Source organism: Tamandua tetradactyla, chromosome 3, assembly GCF_023851605.1.
Source record: "Tamandua tetradactyla isolate mTamTet1 chromosome 3, mTamTet1.pri, whole genome shotgun sequence".
Taxonomy (NCBI): Eukaryota; Metazoa; Chordata; class Mammalia; order Pilosa; family Myrmecophagidae; genus Tamandua; species Tamandua tetradactyla.
This window is the reverse complement of record NC_135329.1, coordinates 104,031,511-104,055,783: the sequence shown is the minus strand read 5'-3', so window position 1 is coordinate 104,055,783 and position 24,273 is coordinate 104,031,511. Positions and strand designations below refer to the sequence as shown.

The 24,273-nt window shown below is 41.1% G+C and overlaps 1 protein-coding gene across 1 annotated transcript in view; it reads left to right on the top strand.

The window, feature by feature from the left end:
- Positions 1-20,296, top strand: part of LOC143677567 (uncharacterized) — a 100,395-nt gene extending 80,099 nt beyond the window's left edge. Inside the window, exon 6 of the mRNA XM_077153639.1 lies at positions 19,582-20,296. The gene's annotated coding sequence lies outside the window, so the exon portion shown is untranslated. The remainder of the gene's footprint in view (positions 1-19,581) is intronic.
- The last annotated feature ends 3,977 nt before the right edge of the window (positions 20,297-24,273 follow it).

The following is a 24,273-nucleotide window of genomic DNA, read 5'->3' as shown; positions in this document are numbered from 1 at the left end:
GTCTTGGCTGGCAGTTTTTCTCTTTTAGTAACTTAAATATATCATCCCACTGTCTTCTAGCTTCCATGGTTTCTGCTGAGAAATCTACACATAGTCTTATTGGGTTTCCCTTGTATGTGATGGATTGTTTTTCTCTTGCTGCTTTCAAGATCCTCTCTTTCTCTTTGACCTCTGACAGTCTAACTAGTAAGTGTCTTGGGGAATGCCTATTTGTGTCTAATCTCTTTGGGGTGTGCTGCACTTCTTGGATCTGTAATTTTAGGTCTTTCATAAGAGTTGGGAAATTTTCAGTGATAATTTCTTCCATTAGTTTTTCTCCTCCTTTTCCCTTCTCTTCTCCTTCTGGGACACCCACTACATGTATATTTGTACGGTTCACATTGTCCTTGAGTTCCCTGATACCTTGTTCAAATTTTTCCATTCTTTTCCGGATAGTTTCTGTTTCTTTTTGGAATTCAGATGTTTCATCCTCCAAATCACAATTCTATCTTCTGTCTCTTTAAATCTGTCATTGTAGGTATCCATTGTTTTTTCCATCTTTTCTACTTTATCTTTCACTTCCATAAGTTCTGTGATTTGTTTTTTCAGTTTTTCTATTTCTTCTTTATGTTCAGCCCATGTCTTCTTCATGTCCTCCCTCAATTTATCGATTTCGTTTTTGAAGAGGTTTTCCATTTCTGTTCGTATATTCAGCATTAGTTGTTTCAGCTCCTGTATCTCATTTGAACTATTGGTTTCTTCATTTGACTGGGCTATATGTTCAATTTTCTGAATGTGATCCGTTATCTTCTGCTGGCGTCTGGGCATTTAGTCAGATTTCCCTGGGTGTTGGACCCCACAGGTTGAAAGATTTTTCTGTGCAATCTCTGGGTTCTGTTTTTCTTATCCTGCCCAGTAGGTGGTGCTTGTGGCACACGTTTGTCTACGGGTTCCACCAGTGAAAGTTGCTGTGGGTCCTTTAACTCTGGAAAATTCTCGCCGTAGGGGAGGTTCGGCAGCCGAAGCATCTTGGAAGAATGCCAGCCGGCCTGGGGTTCCAAATGCGGGGAGGGTCGCCGGCTGCCGCAGCACGGGAGAGCGTCCGGCCGAATTAGCTAGTCGGCCCGGGGCATCAAGCGTGGCAGGAGGGCGCCAGCTGTCGCAGCCTGGGAGAGTGCACTGTTCCCAGCCGGACGGGGGAGTCACGTGTTTGGAAGGGATCCCCTGGTCACTGTTCTCCGCAGTCTGGGGATTTCCGACCCAACTATCTCAGTTGGTCTGGGGGGCCTCGCGTGGTGGGGGCACCAGCCGCCGCGGCCTAAGGGGACCGCCTGTCCAATTCTACCAGCTGGCCTGGGAAGGTGAAAGGGAGGGACTCCGGTCGCTTGCCGTCCCACCCAGGAAAGCCCGTGCCCCTTGGTGATCTCACCGGAGCTGGTTCTCCCAGATAGTCAGCCGTTTCAGGATGGGGTACGCCGTCCCTTTGATCTCCCTCGTGGCTCCGGGAGCTGCTCTGTATTATCTCCACTCCCCCAGTAGCTGTTCTGGAGGAGGAAAGGTGAGGGCGGCAAGGCTGTCGAGGCTGGTGGCGGAGGAGCCGGTGAAGGCAGGGGAAGAGGTCACCGTGGTGATTGGAGAGCCGCTGGAGCAGGAGGAGAAAGAGGGGGGAGAAGGCGGGCGGGCGGGTCGGCTGCTGCGGGGCATGGGCGCTGCGCGGCGGGCCGGCGGAGAAAGAGGGGGGAGAAGGCGGGGGGGCGAGTCAGCTGCTGCGGGGCGTGGGCGCCACATGGCGGGCCGGTGGAGAAAGAGGGGGGAGAAGGCGGGCGGGCGGGTCGGCTGCTGTGGGGCTCCAATCACATTTTTATATGCAACAGATAGGAGGTTTCTTTCTTCAACTGTCAACTCCACATCCATCCCTGCTACTTTCTTCATAGATTCCACCATTTCGTCGTATCGCTCAGCCTGCTCGGCCAGCTTCGCCTGGTATACCAGATCTTCCCGATCATCCATAGCCGCGGCGGCTTCGGCAGGGTGTGCACGACGGATGGAAGCAGATAGCGTCTCGACTCTCTCAGCCTCTTGCTCCCAATTTTTTTTTTAATAATTTTTATTAATAAAAACAATCAACATACAATGTGAACATTCTTTTTTTTTCATCACATAGTTGTATATTCATCATCATGATCATCTCTTAGAACATTTGCAAGTGATAGTGTTTTAAAAAGCCATGGCAGTGGCAGAGAGCAGTCTGAGGAACTACTCAGCTATTGTTGGAGACGGTGTGGTTGTGGAGGAACAGTAAAGGGTCCTCATGGCTTCATGATTGCTTTAGCAGCACTTGGGAACTTGGAGGTTAAAGGAGAGGGGGGCATTTGTATTCAAGTAGGAGATGTATAGACAATAGAACAAATGGAACAAAGGTATGGGTCAAGGGGTCTAGGATATAGGTGATTGGTTTCATCTAGGTTTGCTAGAGAAATGAATGCTAGGTGACACAAGGATAGGGAGGGGATGTTGAGGGGAAATCACAATGAAGGTGAAGAACAGAAGCTGTGGAAGACTAGGGGTGGTAGAAATATAGGAGTATATAGGTCATGACCAGGTGAAGGGTTTGACTTTGCGGACTGAGACGGGTGGAAAAGCAGGCTGTGATGACCAGGTCAGTAGATGACAACCCTGAGAAGTATAGTTGTTTGTTGTGAGATTTAGCAAAGGTAGTTCTTTTTTTATGTTTGTAGGAATAATGGCTTTGGAAAATCATTGAGAGAGTGTCTGTTTTTCCTCCTGGTACCTCTGGGTACTGACAAATGATTTTATGGTAGACCCTTCTTTACCCAGAAAGCAGATTCCTAAGGGGGTGTCAGGTTTCATCTGGAGGGAAGGAGACCATGGCTGTCTTCCCTGTTTGCTTCCTGCCCTGCCTGCCTAAAAAATGTGGAGTTTTAATAGCAGGGCAGTTCTGGCCAAGTAGGACTGGGCTTTTAGGCAGAACTTTCAGAAACTGGTTCAAATACTCTTGGGGGAAAAAACCTGTACATTCTTTTTTTTTTTTTTTTTTTACATTTTTTTATTAATTAAAAAAATTAACTAACACAACATTTAGAAATCATTCCATTCTACATATGCGATCAGTTATTCTTAATATCATCACATAGATGTATGATCATCATTTTTTAGTACATATGCATCGATTTAGAAAAAGAAATAGCAAGACAACAGAAAAAGAGATAAAATGATAATATAGAGAAAAGATAAAAATAAAAATAAAAAATACAAAAATATATAAGAAAAAAAATAAAAATAAAAAAACAAAAAAAACTATAGCTCAGATGCAGCTTCATTCAGTGTTTTAACATAATTACATTACAACATTACAATTAGGTAGTATTGTGCTGTCCTTTTTTTTTTTTTTTTTTTTTAGAAATCATACCATTCTACATATGCAATCAGTAATTCTTAACATCATCACATAGATGCATGATCATCGTTTCTTAGTACATTTGCATCGGTTTAGAAGAACTAGCAATACAACCGAAAAAGATATAGAATGTTAATATAGAGAAAAAAAATAAAAGTAATAATAGTAAGAAGAAAACAAAACAAAACAAAAACCTATAGCTCGGATGCAGCTTCATTCAGTGTTTTAACATGATTACTTTACAATTAGATATTATTGCGCTGTCCATTTTTGAGTTTTTGTATCTAGTCCTATTGCACAGTCTGTTTCCCATCAGTTCCAATTACCCATTATCTTACCCTGTTTCTAACTCCTGCTGAACTCTGTTACCAATGACATATTCCAAGTTTATTCTCGAATGTCAATTCACATCATTGGGACCATACAGTATTTGTCTTTTAGTTTTTGGCTAGACTCACTCAGCATAATGTTCTCTAGGTCCATCCATGTTATTACATGCTTCATAATTTATCCTGCCTTAAAGCTGTATAATATTCCATCGTATGTATATACCACAGTTTGTTTAGCCACTCATCTGTTGATGGACATTTTGGCTGTTTCCATCTCTTTGCAATTGTAAATAACGCTGCTATAAACATTGATGTGCAAATGTCCGTTTGAGTTTTTGCCCTTAATTCCTTTGAGTAGATTCCCAGCAATGGTATTGCTGGGTCGTATGGCAATTCTATATTCAGCTTTTTGAGGAACCGCCAAACTGCCTTCCACAGTGGTTGCACCATTTGACATTCCCACCAACAGTGGATAAGTGTGCCTCTTTCTCCGCATCCTCTCCAGCACTTGTCATTTTCTGTTTTGTTGATAATGGCCATTCTGGTGGGTGTGAGATGATATCTCATTGTGGTTTTGATTTGCATTTCTCTAATGGCCAGGGACATTGAGCATCTCTTCATGTGCCTTTTGGCCATTTGTATTTCCTCCTCTGAGAGGTGTCTATTCAAGTCTTTTTCCCATTTTGTAATTGGGTTGGCTGTCTTTTTGTTGTTGAGTTGAACAATCTCTTTATAAACTCTGGATACTAGACCTTTATCTGATAGGTCGTTTCCAAATATTGTCTCCCATTGTGTAGGCTGTCTTTCTACTTTCTTGATGAAGTTCTTTGATGCACAGAAGTGTTTAATTTTGAGGAGCTCCCATTTATTTATTTCCTTCTTCAGTGCTCTTGCTTTAGGTGTAAGGTCCATAAAACTGCCTCCAATTGTAAGATTCATAAGATATCTCCCTACATTTTCCTCTAACTGTTTTATGGTCTTAGACCTAATGTTTAGATCTTTGATCCATTTTGAGTTAACTTTTGTGTAGGGTGTGAGATATGGGTCTTCTTTCATTCTTTTGCATATGGATATCCAATTCTCTAAGCACCATTTATTGAAGAGACTGTTCTGTCCCAGGTGAGTTGGCTTGACTGCCTTATCAAAGATCAAATGTCCATAGATGAGAGGGTCTATATCTGAGCACTCTATTCGATTCCATTGGTCGATATATCTATCTTTATGCCAATACCATGCTGTTTTGACCACTGTGGCTTCATAATATGCCTTAAAGTCCGGCATCGCGAGACCTCCAGCTTCGTTTTTTTTCCTCAAGATGTTTTTAGCAATTCGGGGTACCCTGCCCTTCCAGATAAATTTGCTTATTGGTTTTTCTATTTCTGAAAAATAAGTTGTTGGGATTTTGATTGGTATTGCATTGAATCTGTAAATCAATTTAGGTAGGATTGACATCTTAACTATATTTAGTCTTCCAATCCATGAACACAGTATGCCCTTCCATCTATTTAGGTCTTCTGTGATTTCTTTTAACAGTTTTTTGTAGTTTTCTTTATATAGGTTTTTTGTCTCTTTAGTTAAATTTATTCCTAGGTATTTTATTCTTTTAGTTGCAATTGTAAATGGGATTCGTTTCTTGATTTCCCCCTTCGCTTGTTCATTGCTAGTGTATAGAAAAGCTACAGATTTTTGAATGTTGATCTTGTAGCCTGCTACTTTGCTGTACTCATTTATTAGCTCTAGTAGTTTTGTTGTGGATTTTTCCAGGTTTTCGACGTATAGTATCATATCGTCTGCAAACAGTGATAGTTTTACTTCTTCCTTTCCAATTTTGATGCCTTGTATTTCTTTTTCTTGTCTAATTGCTCTGGCTAGAACCTCCAACACAGTGTTGAATAATAGTGGTGATAGTGGACATCCTTGTCTTGTTCCTGATCTTAGGGGGAAAGTTTTCAATTTTTCCCCATTAGGATGATATTAGCTGTGGGTTTTTCATATATTCCCTCTATCATTTTAAGGAAGTTCCCTTGTATTCCTATCCTTTGAAGTGTTTTCAACAGGAAAGGATGTTGAATCTTGTCAAATGCCTTCTCTGCATCAATTGAGATGATCATGTGATTTTCTGCTTTGATTTGTTGATAGGGTGTATTACATTAATTGATTTTCTTATGTTGAACCATCCTTGCATACCTGGGATGAATCCTACTTGGTCATGATGTATAATTCTTTTAATGTGTTGTTGGATACGATTTGCTAGAATTTTATTGAGGATTTTTGCATCTATATTGATTAGAGAGATTGGCCTGTAGTTTTCTTTTTTTGTAATATCTTTGCCTGGTTTTGGTATGAGGGTGATGTTGGCTTCATAGAATGAATTACGTAGTTTTCCCTCTGCTTCGATTTTTTTGAAGAGTTTGAGGAGAGTAGGTACTAATTCTTTCTGGAATGTTTGATAGAATTCACATGTGAAGCCGTCTGGTCCTGGACTTTTCTTTTTAGGGAGCTTTTGAATAACTAATTCAATCTCTTTACTTGTGATTGGTTTGTTGAGGTCATCTATGTCTTCTTGAGTCAAAGTTGGTTGTTCATGTCTTTCCAGGAACCCGTCCATTTCCTCTAAATTGTTGTATTTATTAGCGTAAAGTTGTTCATAGTATCCTGTTATTACCTCCTTTATTTCTGTGAGGTCAGTAGTTATGTCTCCTCTTCCATTTCTAATCTTATTTATTTGCATCCTCTCTCTTCTTCTTTTTGTCAATCTTGCTAAGGGCCCATCAATCTTATTGATTTTCTCATAGAACCAACTTCTGGTCTTATTGATTTTCTCTATTGTTTTCATGTTTTCAATTTCATTTATTTCTGCTCTAATCTTTGTTATTTCTTTCCTTTTGCTTGCTTTGGGATTAGTTTGCTGTTCTTTCTCCAGTTCTTCCAAGTGGTCAGTTAATTCCTGCATTTTTGCCTTTTCTTCTTTTCTGATATAGGCATTTAGGGCAATAAATTTCCCTCTTAGCACTGCCTTTGTTTGCTGCGTCCCATAAGTTTTGATATGTTGTGTCTTCATTTTCATTTGCCTCGAGGTATTTGCTAATTTCTCTAGCAATTTCTTCTTTGACCCACTCGTTGTTTAGGAGTGTGTTGTTGAGCCTCCACGTATTTGTGAATTTTCTGGCACTCCTCCTATTATTGATTTCCAACTTCATTCCTTTATCATCCGAGAAAGTGTTGTGTATGATTTCAATCTTTTTAAATTTGTTAAGACTTGCTTTGTGACCCAGCATATGGTCTATCTTTGAGAATGATCCATGAGCACTTGAGAAAAAGGTGTATCCTGCTGTTGTGGGATGTAATGTCCTATAAATGTCTGTTAAGTCTAGCTCATTTATAGGAATATTCAGATTCTCTATTTCTTTACTGATCCTCTGTCTTGATGTTCTGTCCATTGATGAGAGTGGTGAATTGAAGTCTCCAACTATTATGGTATATGAGTCTATTTCCCTTTTCAGTGTTTGCAGTGTATTCCTCACGTATTTTGGGGCATTCTGGTTCAGTGCATAAATATTTATGATTGTTATGTGTTCTTGTTTAATTAGGCCTAAATTCTAAGTAGACTTGACCTATCCTTTGTGGGGTTAAGTTTCATATGAACAAACCCCAAGACTGGGGCTCAGCCTATAGCTTTGGTTGTCCACACTGCTTGTGAGAATATCAAGAATTCAACTTGGGAAAGTTGAATTTCTCCCCACTCTCACCATTTCCCAAAGGGGGCTTGCGAATACTTTTCCAGTCACTGATCAAATCACTCTGGGATTCATCGGGGCATCACTCTGGACAAACCAACAAAATCCCATGTCCTACCTGAGATTCCAAGTACTTATGACATTCAATCAAACTATCTACATGAGTTATATTAGGAAATGCTCTAGTCAAAATATAAATTTTGTAACAAATAAACATATTTTGCTTTAGTCTCACACATAAGGTGACATTTTAAAATATTAATTATCATCTATTTTCAGCACCCTGCAGTAATGACATTCCTTTGTTCTTCCTCATGCAAAAACATTTTTAAAAATTGTACATTGTACATTGTACATTTCACTATTATTATACACTCTAGGCATCCCTAGATTATGCCATCTCGATCTTTACCATCTATCTTTCTTTCTGATTTCATTTATGTCCCTAGCCCTCCTCCCTCTATCATTCTCACATGCAGCTTCATTCAATGTTTTAACATAATTACATTACAGTTAGGTAGTATTGTGCTGTCCATTTCTGAGTTTTTATATTCAGTCCTGTTGCACAATCTGTATCCCTTCAGCTCCAATTACCCAATATCTCACCCTCTTTCTATCTCCTGATGGTCTCTGTTACCAAGGAAATATTCCAAGTTTCTTCACTAATGTCAGTTCATATCAGTGAGACCATACAGTATTTGTCCTTTTGTTTCTGGCTAATCACACTCAGCATAATGTCCTTAAGGGCCATTCATGTTGTTACATACTTCATAACTTTATTCTGTCTTACAGCTGCATAATATTCCATCTTATGTAAATGTCACAGTTTGTTTAGCCAACTGTCTGTTGATGGACATTTTGGCTGTTTGCATCTCTTGGTAATTGTTAATAATGCTGCTATAAACATTGGTGTGTAAATGTCCATTTGTGTCCTTGGCCTCATGTCATTTGAGTAGACACAGCATATAGATGGGTCCTGTTTTTTAATCCATTCTGCCAGACTATGTCTTTTGTTTGGAGTGTTTAATCCATTAACACTCAGTGTTATTACTGCATGGGTAGTACTTTCTTCTACTATTTTGCCTTCTGGATTTTATATGTCATATCTAATTTTCCTTCTTTTTACCTTTACTCATAGTCTTCCTTTCTACACTCTTCTCCACACCTCTCTCTTCTGTCTTCATATCTGTCTCTAGTGTTCCCTTTAGTATTTCTTGCAGAGCTGGTCTCTTGGTCACAAATTCTCTCAGTGATTTTTTTGTCTGAAAATGTTTTAATTTCTCCCTCATTTTTGAAGGACAGTTTTGCTGGATATAGAATTCTTGGTTGGCAGTTTCTCTCTTTTAATAATTTAAATATGTTATCCCACTGTCTTCTCGCCTCCATGGTTTCTGCTGAGAGATCAGTGCATAGTCTTATTGGGCTTCCCTTGTATGTGATGGATTGCTTTTCTCTTGCTGCTTTCAAGATCCTCTCTTTCTCTTTGACCACATTGTCTTTCAATTCCCTGAGTCCCTGCTCATATTTTTCCATTTTTTCCCTATAGTTTCTGTTTCTTGTCGGATTTCAGATGTTCCGTCCTCCAGTTTTGAAATCCTATGTTCTGTCTCTCGAAATCTACCATTGTAGGTTTCCATTGTTTTTTTCATCTCTTCTACTGTGTCTTTCATTCCCATAAGTTCTGTGATTTGTTTTTTCAGACTTTCAGTTTCTTCTTTTTGTTCTTTCCTTCCTTCTTTATATCCTCCCTCAATTTATTGATTTGGTTTTTGATGAGGTTTCCATGTCTGTTCGTACATTCTGAATTAATTGTTTCAGCTCCTGTATGTCATTTGAATTGTTGGTTTGTTCCTTTGACTGGGCCATATCTTCAATTTTCCTAGTGTGATTTGTTATTTTTTGCTGGCGACTAGGCATTTAATTATCTTAATTAGTTTATTCTGGAGATTGCTTTCACTTCTTTTATCTAGGGTTTTCTTGATGGATGAATTTTTTGTCTATCTGTTCTTTGACATTCCGTTCAGCTTTATCTGGACCTTTAGCTTAAGTTTTGTTTAACAGAGGAGAATTTTTCAGTTCTTGTTTTCTTGTTTCTTGCGCTGCTTGTGTGGTGCCTCCCCCCCACACACACACACTTAGGAGGGTCTACTTAGATATTATAGACCCCAGCCAGATTTTCCCAGACCAAACTGGCCTCTTTTCAGGAGGAAAGAGTCGCCTCTGTCGGTTTTACCTGAGCGTGAGACCCAGCACGTTGAAAGACTTTCCTGTGAAGTCTCTGGACTCTGTTTTTCTTATCCTGCCCTGTGTGTGGTGCTTGTCTGACTGCAGGTCCCACCAGCATAAGATGATGCAGTACCTTTAACTTTGGCAGACTCTCCCTGCTGGGGGTGTGGTGGAGACAGAGTTGAGGTTGTAGGCTGTTTTTAATGGCTTCAAATTACCAAGCCCTGGGGTCTGAATTCCTTGAGGGAGGGATTCCACCTGAGTTGGGCTTCACCCCTCCCCTGGGGAAGGCACAGGCTCCAGACAAGCCCCCAAAAGAGCTCACTTCTGCCTATGCCTGGGGCAGTTGCAGCCTGAAAAGTCCTGCCGTTGTATCCAGAGGCAGTCAAGCCTTTGTAGATACACAGCCACAAAAACCTCTGTTTCCTTCTTTTTTTTTCCCCCTTTTTCTGTCAGTCCTGCCCCTTTGGCGCCGGGGCAAAAATGAGCAACCTCCGCTTTGATCAGGTTCACCTAAGCTGGGGCCTATTTTTAGTAGTCAGAATTTGTAAATTAGTTCCACAATTGGCATTTGATTGTGCCCAGTCCCTCCTGCTGGTAAAGTCCTTTCCTTTCCCCTCTGGGAAGCGGCCTGTGGGGGAGGGGTGCTGGCCGCCGCAGCTTTAGGAACTCATGGTTCTGGGGGGTGCTCGCAGCCAGTTCAGCTGGTCCAGACTTGGGTACGCTGTGTGTCTGGTCACTGACATGGCCCCAGGAGCTGTCCTGTACTGTTTCTGGTCATTTAGTAGTTGTTCTGGAGGACAAACTAAAATGCGCATGTTGTTAAGCCGCCATCTTGACCCGGAAGAAGGTACCAGATGTTTTTAAATAAACCCATTGTATTCATACATACACATCTATATTTTAATGTGAATATTGTGTTAATAAAGTATATATTCTGTCGTTAACCCTCTTTTTTTCATCCATCATATATCATGGACAGATTACCATGTCAATACCTGTAGATCTACCATTCTTTTAAAAGGTCACATGGTGGCCCACTGTATTGGGGGCTGGCAGGGACACTAATTAATTTACTCAGCTCCCCTTTGATGGATATTTGTACTGTTTCCAGTTTTTCTAAATAACAAATGATGCTGCAGTGAATAGCTTTGAGCATTTACTTTATATGCATGTGCAGATATTTCAACCAGATAAATTCCTAGAAATAGAAGTGCTGCATCAAAGTCTGAACCTTTTCAATGATCCAGTGTTATGATGTAGAAATGGCTTCTCATCAAAAGGATACTTGTCAAGGAATCTTTCCTTCTCTAACACTGTTCTCCCCCAAGCCAATGGTGCCTACCATTAGCATGGAATTCAGAACTTCTGGTGATGGGGGGGCACTTGGTCTCTTGACAGATATGTGCTTATCCAGTGCCTGGTTCAGTGAATGGAATTAACAAGCTTGATGAGCACAGAAGCCTTGGACTTGCTGGAGGACCTGACACTGAAGGCTGGCACTGGGGGAGTCTCTGAGATGTGTGGTTGGGAAGAGGTGTCCCTAGTCTGCTGATCTGTAACTTATCATATATTTTCCAATACAAAGGTTCTAACCAGTAATACTGGGAGGTGACATTGCCATATTGATGCAGCATTAACTCATGACTACAGATTTTGGAGGGTTACTGGCTGGGGAACCAAACCTCTACAGCTCCAATGGAATGATGCTTACTGAATTCAGACAACTCACTTAAAAACAAATTTGTAAGGCCTCAATTAGAGATAAAAATGAAGCAGGGTGGGCCACGGTGGCTCAGGGGTGGGCCACGGTGGCTCAGCAGAGTTCTCGCCTGCCATGCTGGAGACCCGGGTTCGATCCCCGGTGCTTGCCCATGCAAAAATAAAAAAATAAAATGAATTAAAAAAGCAAAAAATGAAGCCAGTCTGTTTAGGAGTAAGACAAATCAGAATATAGGGTAAAAGATGATAGTGTATGTACTCTAGAACTCCACCTACTATATGAGACCAGAGGCAAAGAGGTTTATTGTGTCTAAAACCTAAATTTTCTGTAATACACACTCAGAATCAACCTGTCTGGATAGCTCATATAAACAACCCAAACTTCTGGAGTAAAGAATGGAAAAAAGGCTGCATAACACTGTATAATTTAATGTAATACCCGGATACATCTTAGACTATGGTGGACTGATAATTAAAAAGTATTGATAGAGTCCCTTGAGGGTCTGAATGGAAAAAAAAAAAAAAAGAAGCTATTAAACTTTCCCATCTGGGAAACCCCAGGTACATTCTCAAACATTGGGGACTCCCAAGAAAATAGGCCAACCCCTTGATTTTGAGGCTTGCCCTTATGAAACTTATTTCTGTGGTAGAGAAGGTAAGACTAACTATTATGAGGTATAAGAGTTGCTTCCAGGAAACCTCTTTGTTCCTCAGATGTGGCCTCTCTCTCTCTAAGCCCAACTCTGCAAGGAAAATCATTACCCTCCCCACTACATGGGACATGACATTCAGGGTTGAAAGTCTCCCTGAAAATATGGGTCATGATTCCCATGGTTGACTCTGGCCCTGGCACCATGGGATCAACCATGCCTTCCTGAATAGAGTGGGGAAAGAAGTGTAATAAAATAAGGCATCAGTGAATAAGAGAAATAAAATAGAGTCAAGAGTCTATTCTGGAGGCTACTCATGTAAGTTTCAGTTAGATAGTGCTAATTGCATGGTTTGCTAAACCCCAACAAACATCACTCCTCTTAACTCTTGAGAACACCTAGGGCTGGGCAGTGCAACCATGGCTCAGTGGCAAGAATTCTTGCCTGCCAAATCGGAGACCTGAGTTCGCTTCCTGGAACCTGCTCATGCAAAAATAAATAAATAAAAAATACAAAGCATACTTAGGGCTTGAACTGAGACTCTATAAATATTTCATGCACTAACTTTGCTTTCCTGGAACCTATAATTTCCAGAGGGCTCCTAGGCCAGATGAATCCTGAAACCCAGAGACACCAGCTTCTCCAAGATCATGAACTAATTGCATCCCCCTATCCTTTAGTGTCCACCCCCCTTCTCAACATGAGAATGGGCATTACCTAAAGATCCCTATAGATTGGGAGAAGAATCAATAGAGAAGGAAGAGTAATAACAGAGAAAATAGGATTTAACAAATGAGTATGACTGCTGAATCACTATATTGATATTTCTTTTAGCCTCCAGTGTTTTGGAGCAGCTAGAAGAAAATGTCTGAAGTAGTAAAATCGTAACCGATAACAAACCCTGAAATCTGTTCTGTAACTACTTGTTGAAGTGCACTTTTTCTTCTTTCCTTTGTGTATATGTTATATTTCACAATGTTAAATGTTGAAAAAAACACAAATTTTCTAGCCATTTGAAAATTGGAAACTTCACATGAAAGATACCCTTCCAGCTTTCACTGGTCTCCCCACTTCACTTCCCAGCTCTCTTCTTTTCCCTTTGATTCTAAGATCTCCCAAAATCCTTTGTTAGTGCCAAACCCAGGTCTGTGATCTCTAGAATGTCCCATGTGACTTAGTAACATTCTTTGAATTATCTTTGCTCAAGTCTCTTTCCCCCTCCAAACTCTTATCACTTTCCTTTAGCCCCTCATATAGCCCTGGCTTTCTCATGGTTGGATGGTTTCATCTCCTACATGACCAAAAAAATTAGGCCATTGGGCAAAAACTGTCCTAATTCCTACCTCCCACTCTATCCTTATATTTCCACCTCTCTATCTCAGGGGATGAGCACCCCAAATTAAAGCCAACCTATGCTCCAAATCCATCCCTGCCTATCTTTCTCTCAGACTTTTCATCAGTTATGACTCTTTATATGCAACTGGGCCATTGCATTGCCCAAGTATAGGGGGTACCATTCACATGGAATATGATATAAATGATGCCACCTGGAGTTAGCAATGGGTAGCACTGATGTGAAAACCCTACTTCTCTACCAGCTCTTTCTCCCCTAGTATCATGTTAGCAATGATAACAAAAATTTCTTTTCCTTCTCTGTCCTTCTTTAGCTACCATTTATTCTCTCTTCTCAGCAAGCTTCTTAACATAATAATGTAAACTTGTCTTCATTTGCCTTTCTTTCACTCTCCATTTCACTGAAATTCAGAGTTGTGGAGTTGGAATTACATGAGGAACTGGACAGAGCAAGAGCCTGCCCACTTAGGCTTTGCAGGCAGACAGACAGATCAACACACATGGCTCCATAGCCTGTGTGGTTCCTTCCTTACCATGTGTCCTTAGGCAAATTACTTCATGTACCAGGATGCTTTAGGATTCCTGATCAGCTTGGCATAATTCATAAGGACATATATGGTTCACAAACCCAGAGGTAAGCAGTACCAAGTAGTTCAGTGGCTTAATGAGACTATCAAGAACCAAATTTCTCTCGTTTTCTCCTTCCATCCTCAGACGTATCCCTACGGATGATTGCTGGAAGGCTGGCAAAGCCCCCAGCCTTATCCCCTCACCCAATAACATCCAAAGTAGGAAGCAACAGGGGCAGAGACCTTTCCCAGGAGTCTCCAACAAGCTTTCCTTTGCCTTTCATGCCCACGCTGTACCAATGATGGGTGAAATGGAGTAAGGTTGCCAACACTGACCTTGAGTCATTTTTACTCACTGACTCACGAGGGGCTGGGCTTCCTGTCACCCCCAACAAAATCATATTAACAAGGAGGCCTGAGCGAGTGGATGCTGGATGGGCAGCCAGCAGTGTCTGTCCCTCTTCTCTTCAAAGGGGGGTGTTCGAGTTTGCAGGCTGCCGGAATGTGATATACCAGGAATGAAATGGCTTTTAAAAAGAGGAATTTAGAACATATTTCAGAGTTTGACATGGGTTACAATTCCACAATCTTAGGTTATTACTTCTAGCTGCTCTAAGATACTGGAGACCAAAAGAAATATCAATTTAACAATTCAGCAATTATATTCATTTGTTCTACAACTAATTGTGGTGCTGTGCTTTGAAATTTATTACTCTTTTGTCTACATGTTATTTTTCACAAAAAAGAGAGAAAAAATATTTCTTTATCAATTGTGGCGATGAAAAAATATTTAAGCCTTCTAGCCATCTATATTCTGGAGCAGCTAGAAAGAAAAATCTGTAGAGGATCGTATGGTAGCCCATGACAACCTCTGGTTCTGTCCTGTAACTGCTTGTTGAAGAGTTCTTTGAAAATGATTGCTTTTTTGTTTCTTTGGTTTGTATATATGTTGTACATAGTAAAAAAGGTTAAAAAAAAAAAGGAATTTAATAAGTTGCTATTTTACAGTTCTAAGGCCATGAAAATGTTCCAATTAAAGCAAGTCTATAAAAATGTCCAAATTAAGGCACCAACAAGAGGTTACCTTCATTCAAGAAAGTCCGATGAAGTTCAGGGTTTCACTCTCAGCTGGAGAGACACATGGCAAACATGGTAATGTCTGCTGGCTTTCTCTCGGGCCTCTTGCTTCATGAATCTCCCCCAGGGGCATTTTCTTCTTCATTTCCATGGACTCTGTGTCTCATGGATCTGCTGTGGGTCTGCTCTTGGAATCTCAAGCTTTCTCCGAAATGCTTCCTCTTAAAGGATTCCAGTAAAATAATCAGACTCACCTGGAATGAGTGGAGTCACATCTTCCTCTATTCAAAAGTTAATACCCACAATTGGTTGAGTCACATCTCCATGGAGATAAACTAATCAAGTTTCCAACCTACAGTACTGAATAGGGATTAGAAGAAATGGTTGTTCCCACAAGATTGATTAGGATTAAAACATGGCTTTTCTAGGGTACATAAATCCGTTCAAACCAGGACAGGGGGTTAATAGTACCTGCCTCATTGGGTTCATGTCAGCACTAGGGATCACACAAGTTGAGTACCTGGTACATAGTGAGCACTTAGCAAATGTCCACTGTCTTCTACTGGTTAGAATCTAGAATTTTAGGACTAGCAGCGGTTCCTGAGATTAGCTAGGCCAACCTCCTTTTTTGGGTCTTTCCCAAAGTTATGTAACAAATGTGTGTGACTCAGATCCAGGAAACATGACAGTGGCTTAGACAAGGGTGGCGAGGGAAGGTCAGTTAGGCTTATAATATGAAGGTGTTGCTGAAAGGATGAGCAAATGGATTAGGCATAGAAGTGTGAAAGAGCAAAGTCAGGGATGGCTCAGGTTTTGAAACATGGTGGGGGTTAGAATTGCCACAGCTAAAATGGAAGATGGCAATTTAAAGATTTTAAACATTCTTATTGTCTTCAAAGTATTTGTTTCACAGGTTTAGAAATAATATATACTATATAGAGTAATGAGCAATTTCTAAATCCATAGAAAACTAAGATGTTTAGAGGTTTCCAAACAATTTAGCTTCATACAAATTTCCCAGGATTCTGTTACCTAATGTTGACACCTGATTCCAAAAAGTCAGATTCATGTTTAAAAATAGTCTGCTTTGTGAAAGCAACACTGCCCTCTTTTTCACTCATTCCAGTTGGCAGAGACAAAGGATGAAAAAAAAAACCATCATTATCTTTCTGTAGATTTTGAAGGCTTATGGGCAATGCCTTTAGTAGATATAACCCCTACTGTCCATAAAGTGGTGGTTTTTCTTATTTTAAGAGGCATTAAAGGCAGGGTCTTACATATAACCCAGGGAGGTTGGTTTTGCCTACCCACTCAAGAACACACCTTCCAAGACTCCCTGACTAACATGTTTTACCTGGTCATTCTTGCATTGGAGATATCATAGGTGGGAATTATAGGAGCCAAAGAAAAGACAGATCAGAGAAAGAGTTTAAGGATCCTAATAGTTACTGAGGTTGATGGTTCTAAGTTTTGTCTGCACATTTGATTCACACAGGGATTTTCCTAGAAGAGTGACACCTGAGCCCACCACCCAGAGATTCCCTGATGTAATTTGTCTAGGGTGTAGCCTGGGCATCAGCAATTGTAAACTCCCCCAGTGATTCCAACATGTAGCCAGGGTGCTAAGAACCACTGTCCTTCATTCCAAGAAACTTTGGGTATTTATGTGACACCTGAGACACAGAGTTAGAGCTCCAAGGCTATGAAAGTCAGCACTACCCCATAAAGGAACTGTTTAAAAAAAAGTTGAAAAAGTTATCAGACATCAACTAGAGATATGAATGAAGCTGATCTGGATAGGACTAAGGTAAATCAGAATACAGAGTACAGGATGATGTGGTCCATATTTTAAAACTTCAACTTCTGTGTGAGACCAAAGGAAAAGATGTTTATTTGGTATAAAATTTACATTTTGGGTCATACATTACCTAATTTGACTTGTGTGGTCAGTTTATTTGAACATCATGAAATCTTGAATAGGGCATGACATTTTGTTGGTTTGTACAGGTTAATGTGATGCCCTGATATATCCCAGAATAATTTGGGTAGAGAATAAAAAAGTATTTGTAAAGTCTCCTTGGGGGACTGGGGAGAAAGGAGGAAATATTCAACTTCCCCATTTGGGGAACCCCTGATATTCTCACAAGCAGTGGGGACAACCAAACCAATAGGCTGAGCCCTTGACCTTGGGGTTCACCCCTATGAAACTTATTCCTGCAAAGGATAGACTAAGCCTACTTATAATTATGCCCAAGGTCATCCCTAGAAAACCTCTTTTGTTGCTCAAGAGAGAGATATGGTCTCTCTTTCTAAGCCAACTCGGCAGTTGAACTCACTGCCCTCCTCCCTGCATGGGACATGACTCCCAGGGGTATAAATCTTTTTGGCAACATGGCATGGGACTCTCAGGATCAGCAGGGACCCAGCATCAAGGGATCGAAAAAGCCTTCTTGACCAAAAGGGGGAAGAGAGAAATAAGACAAAATAAAATTTCAGTGGCTGAGAGATTTCAGAGTTGAGAGGTTATCCTGGAAGTAGTTCTTAGGCATTACATAGATACCTCTTTTTAGCTTTTGATGTATTAGACAGGCTTGAGGGAAGTACCTGAAACTGTTGAGTTGTGTTTTAGTAGCCTTGATTCTTGAAGATAATCAAAGATATAGCTTTTACAATGTGACCATGTGATTGTGAAAATCTTGTGTCTGATGCTCCTTTTATTGAGGTATGGACAAATGAGTAAAAAAAAAAAGGATATAAATAAATAACGGGAGGATAAAGGATAAAAAGTTGGGTAGATTAAAATACTGGTGATCAATGAGAGGGAGGGAATAAGAGGTATAGGTTGTATGAGGTTTTATTTTCTTTTCATTTCTTTCTCTGGAGTGATGCAAATGTTCTAAAAATGATCATGGTGATGAATACACAACTAATATGATGATATTGTGAGCCACTGATGGTACACCATGTATGGACTATATGTTTATGAAGATTTCTCAATTAAAGTATTAAGAAAAGGAAAAATAACCACTGACTTTGTTTCTCTTTACTGATAGGCTAATTGGGTCACAGATACACTAAGTGCCCTGCCAGTCAGGTGGTAAACTCAGGTTTCGCAAATCTTAAATCAATGATCTTAAGAGTTGGGGGTATAGCCAGAGAGAAAAGAGATGGCTAGCTTAGAAAGTCCGGTGGGAACCCTTGTGAATTCAATGTATATCTGCAGTTCATGAAAGAACTGTGGTTAGGACACTTCAAAGTATTCCCCGGTAGGAGGGCACACCCTGGGAAACCCCAGGCATGAGCACTGGTCAACCTTTCTCCTCTTCTCTTTGGAGTGGTGGTCATCACTCTGGGTAAACAGAATTAACTGTGAAAACATTGAGGGCATAGAGAAAGCTGGAAGTCCCTTAAGGAACTTTTGATTTTAGTGTTCTCAGAGCCAAAGGACTGTGAGTAGGACAGGACACCTATGCTAATAACACTGGAGAGGGCCTAAATATGTTTCTAGGAATCAATGAACAAATGTCATGCATTGCAACATTTAAAAAATTATGTCCCTGACAGATTAATTTTCAACCTTACAGTGCTTCTGATTTATCTAAGGGAGCTTGTAAAAATGCAATTTACAGAGAGCAATCTCCAACGATTCTATCTTGAATAGGAGAAATGGGGGAAAGAAGTCATATCAAGAATGAAGTTAGGAGTAGGTTTTTCATAGCTGTCCTTTATCAGGTTGAACAATTTCCCTCTTTTTCCTATTTTATAGAGAGATTTGATCATGAATGGATGTTGGATTTTGTCAACTGTTTTGTTTTGTGTTTTTCTGGTAGCTCTTGAGATGAACATGTGTGGTTTTGTTCCTTATTCTTTTAATATGGTGTATTACATTAATTGACTTTCAGATGTTATTTATCTCATATTCCTGAAATAAATCCCACTTGTTCATGGTGTACAATCCTTTTTATTTGTTGCTAGATTCAGTTTGCTGGTATTTGGTTATGGACCTTTGTGTCTATTTTCATGGGAGATCTTGGTCTATAATTTTATTTTCTTGTGATGTCTTTGTCTGGCTTTGGCATTAAGATAATGCCAGCCACATATAACGAGTTAGAAAGTGTTCCCTCCACCTTGATTTTCTGAAATAGTTTATGTAAAAAATTGGTATAATTTCTTCTTTAAATATTTGATGAAATTACCTGAGAAAACTCTTGAAAGCATATCTTAGACTATGTCTCTCCTTAGCCTAAAATCCTTTTGTTGTGTTTCCAGCCCATTTAGATTAAGATGGTCTCCTCACCCCCTTGCCCCACCTACTCTTCCAAACCCATTTCTCGCCAGTCCACCGCCATCTCACACTGCATATCAGCCACCGTGGCCATTTTTGTGTTCTTGAAACACATTGAGCTTATTCTCATAATACTCAGCCTGTTTCCATGTCAGGGCCTTGGCACGACCTATTCCCAGTACTTGAAATGAGCTTTCCCCAGGTCATCTCATCACTGGTGCTATTTTGTCTTTCAGATCTTCCAGCCTGAACATCACTTCCTCAGAGTGGCCTTTCTAAAGAAGAGGCTAGACCGAAGGATCTATCCAGTCACTCTCTATCATATCACCCTCTTTTAATTCCCTGCATAATACTCATCATAGTTTACCAGCGCTGCTAGGACAAATTAAACCACAAGCAGTTATTAGCTTGCAGTTTTAGAGGTTAGAAGTCCCAAATCGAGGCATTGGTAAGACCATGCTTTCTCCCCGAAGGCTGTAGCATTCTGCTGCTGACTCGCTGCAGTCTTGGGATTCACTGACTTGCATTTCTGCCTCCCGCCACGTGGTGATCTCACTCTCCTGTGTCTGCTCTTCGTGTTTCCACTGACCTCTGGTTTCTTCCTGGGTGGCCTTCTCTGACTCTCTGCATCCAAATTTCTTCTGCGTATAAAGGACTTCATTATAAGCAGATTAAGTCCCATTCTGATTCAGTTGGGCTGCACTTAACTAAAAATAACATCTTCAGAAGGTCGTATTTACACATGAGTTCACACCAACAGGAACTCATATTACAAAACTGTCTTTGCTGGGGTACATAATTCAATCTACCATAACAAGTAACCACCATTTGGAGTTTTTCTTGTTTCTTTATTAACTGTCTCTCTTCACTTGAATGTAAGCTCCTTAAGAATAAGAACCTCATGGAGTTTTTAGGTTTTTTTTTTTTCCCATTGTCTTCACACTACCAGGAACAGTGCTGACACATAGCAGGCAATCAATAAATATTTGTTGAATAAATAAATATCAATATCAACAATACTTGGGAGCAGTTACTGATTTAAGATTTTACGGATATTTCATTTAATTCTCTGTAATAACCCTAAATGCAGATATTATTTTCTACTATTAACTGAGAGAAGCTAAATTACTTGTTCACAGGCGCTCAGAGGTCAGGGTGCAGGGCCCAGGGTAAGATCTCACATTTGTCTGACTTCAGAGCCTAAATTACTCTGTACCTCTTTTCTCTTGGTTATAAGCAGGAAGAAAGGAAAACCAACTCTGGCAATTTTCAGGAGCAAGCTGATCAACCAAATTAAAAGCTAGAAGTGGCCTCAGGCTGACTAACCCTTGAGAGAGTTAAGGTGAGGCCCCTTGGTTCCATGCAGTGATCTGCATGGGCTGGAGGAGCTGCTGCAGGGCCAAGTACCCTGAGCAAACCACCCCACCACTGTCTTGGTGGATAATGCACATCCTCACAGTGGGCTCAGGCTACTTGCAGCTGAGCTTTCATATCCTCTTTTTTGAAAACAGTTTTGCTTCTTTAAACACAATTGTCCTTGCCCTTATCGTAATGCATATACCTATTCCTATGTTTTGTGCTACCAGTGAGTGTTCTCATAACCTCTGTGTGTCTGTCAGCTAAAGTGCTGTTTCAGACAGTCCAGCTGTAGAAGCTAATAGTAACTAATCAGCAGTGCCTCTGCTCCAAGCTCTGCATCGAGGGCATCCCAAGCAAGACCTCTGATCATCTTCACAGCAGCCCAGGAGGCAGCCCATTTTACAGATTAGAACTCTGAGACTCAAAGGGGTTAAATGCCTCACCCAAGGTCACTTCACTAGTACATGGCAGGGCTGGAACAAGATTTGAGCCCAGGTCTGTCTAGACTCTTGATGCCAATACATGCCTATGTTACGGAGTTCAGTGTCTAGCGGAGAATTACTCGTAGTGCGATGTTCACTATTACTTTTGAAGGTGGGGTAAAATACTAATGCTGATGATAACCGCCAGCATTGACTTTCCTCCTGTGGGCCGGCAATGTGACAGATACTTTAAATACATGACCTCACAAGCACCCTGTGGGCGGTTCTGCTGCAGCCTGGCTCAGGGTACTCTCCCTAGGTGCTTCAAGGGTTGGCTACTTACAGCTAACAGCTCACAGCAACTTCCTTCTTCTGAGTCCTTAGCTAACAGAAACCATCTTGCCTAGCAATGGCTGCTCTCCCTCTGGGGGTGGCCCCCAGCCAATGACTGGCTGACAAGTTAATCCCTTGTCTTGAGGCCAGACAATTCTGTGGTGTCATTTGTGCTACAGGGGCTGGAAGTCAGCTGATCCTACATTTTCCTTGGTTTCTTCCTCTATTCTGTCCTGTTTCCCACACTCCCCTTTTCCTGAGACCATTAGCAGCAAGAATCTCTGTCTCAGCAAGAATCTCTTGTCTGTAGAACTTCAGACAAGCCCCGTTGAGTCCAGAACCACCATTTGCATTTGCAGAGGAGGACTGTGAACTGGAGGTTGTGGTCGTCGCTTGGGCACTCCCTCTAGCTGCTGGCAGGATGAGATGCATGGGCTCCCTGCCTATGATGGGGGTGTTCTTCCCCAGCTTTCCTCTTCCGTACTACTGCCTCCCAAGGATAAGAAGAGGAGCAATTTCCCCTTCACAGGCTGTACATACTCTGGGATCATGCTTTCTTGTCCTCCTTCTGTCCCAGGTTTCTGTTCCATTGTTGCCTCCCATCCTCACCATGGGTTTGGCTATTGGACACATGCAGACAAATTGGAGGCTGAGATAGCCATGGAATTTGGATGCTTAGCATGATTTTCCTCCAGTTCCTTCCACTACCTCTACACCTGCACCACCATGTAGGCGTGTGACTCAGAGTGGGCCAATGTCCCATCCCCTCCCAGTTATAGAGATTGGTTCAGAAATGAGTGTGTGACCAAGATGGGCCAAGCAAGGCCTCTTTGAAACTTTCCCTGTAAAAACTAAGGGGAAAGCTGGCCTCCTGCCTCTGGGGTGGGCTGTCAGTGGCCATCTTTGCTGCCACATGGGCAACTTCTGAGTGCTAGAGCATAAGCCAACACCCAGGCTACATGGCACCTAGAAATGAAGAGAGAGAAAGCAGTGGCCTTGAGAGCATGGATTCAGTCCTGGATCCACTACCCAGATGTATGCTATCCTTCCCACTTACCCAGCCTGTGCAGGCCTTTCATTGAATTAAAATAGTTAGGGTTGATTTCTGCCTGATGCAACTGAAGAAGTTCTGATCAACACTGAGCACAGCTAGATGTCACTTCTAGATGAAGGAATTCCAGGGAATAGGCTTGCGCTGGTTTGAAAGGATGCATGTCCCCTAAGAAAAGCCATGTTTTAATATAAATCCCATTTCATAAAGGTAGAATAATCTCTATTCAATACCGTATGTTTGAAACTGTAATGAGATCATCTCCCTGGTTGATGTGATTTAGTCAAGAATGGTTGTTAAACTGGATTAGGGGATGACATGTCTCCACCCATTTGAGTGGGTCTTGATTAGTTTCTGAAGCTCTATAAAAGAGGAAACATTTTGGAGAGAGGGATTTGGAGAGAGCAGAGAATGCTGCAGCACCACGAAGCAGAGAGTCCACCAGCCAGCGACCTTTGGAGATGAAGAAGGAAAATGCCTCCCACAGAGCTTCATGAAACAGTAAGCCAGGAGACAAAGCTAGTAGATGACACCGTATTCACCATGTGCCCTTCTGGCCGAGAGAGAAGCCCTGACTGTGTTCACCATGTGCCGTCTCACTTGAGAGAGAGACCCTGAACTTCATCTGCCTTCTTGAACCAAGGTATCTTTCCCTGGATGCCTTAGATTGGACATTTCTATAGACTTGTTTTAATTGGGACATTTTCTTGGGCTCAGAACTGTAAACTAGCAACTTATTAAATTCCCCATTTTAAAAGCCATTCTTTTTCTAGTACATTGCATTCCAGCAGCTGGCAAGCTAGAACAGATGCTTTGAATCCCTCCATTCCCACTAAGAAATACGTTCCACTCTTATTACTCCCTGAAAGTCTTTTAATGATGTGCAGATTGAGTCTGGACCTCAGAAAGGAAAAAAAGAAAAAGGAAAAAAAATCATGTTCTTAACCTTAACCCCATTCCTGTAGGTTTTGTGAACCCATTGTAAATAGGACCTTTCTGGTGTTATTTTTACATAAGGTGTGGCCTTATATTTTACAGAAGGTGTGGTGAACTGAATCAGGATTAACTAATAGGATTAACTATTACTGGAAGCCTTATAAAGATAAAGGTACAGGGTAGAGGTCAGAAGCCAGAACCCCAGAAAGAAAGGAGTGGACATCATCACATGACAGAAAAGCCAAGGAACCCAAGGATTGCCAGCCAACCAGAATGCTAGCGGCCCCAGGAGGAAGTAAGCCTTCCAATCTCCAAAACCATGAGACGGTAAATTCCCATTGTTTAAGTCAGTCGTGTAGTATTTGTCAAAGCATCCTGGAAAACTAAGACAAATTGGGAACAGTATTTTTTATTATCCAAATAAAGAGCTAGCTTCCAAATTCTCCTAGGGAAGAGTATGCAGTATCCCAAGTTCATATACAGGTATAATGAGCCAAAATCAAAGTATATAGGATGTGCCCCATGTGACATGGGAGGAAGTCAGAGAGGGAAAACTGACACTGACTTCACTCCTTCACCCAGGCCAAAACTGTTGCTTCAGTCTCCCATCAGTGCAAACTTGTTCATCAGAACTCCCAGCCTCACTCACCCTGACTAGATTTCTAAGTTTTCCTGAAGTAATAAATGCATTGGAGAAGGACAGTAGGACAGAAAGTCCCATGAGAACACTCTCTGCTGGAGTTGAACAAAGGCCAAAAAATACCCCTGGAACCTGCCTTTCATCAGCACCTCCCGACTTCAGCTCCTGATCTTTCTTCGATGGGAAG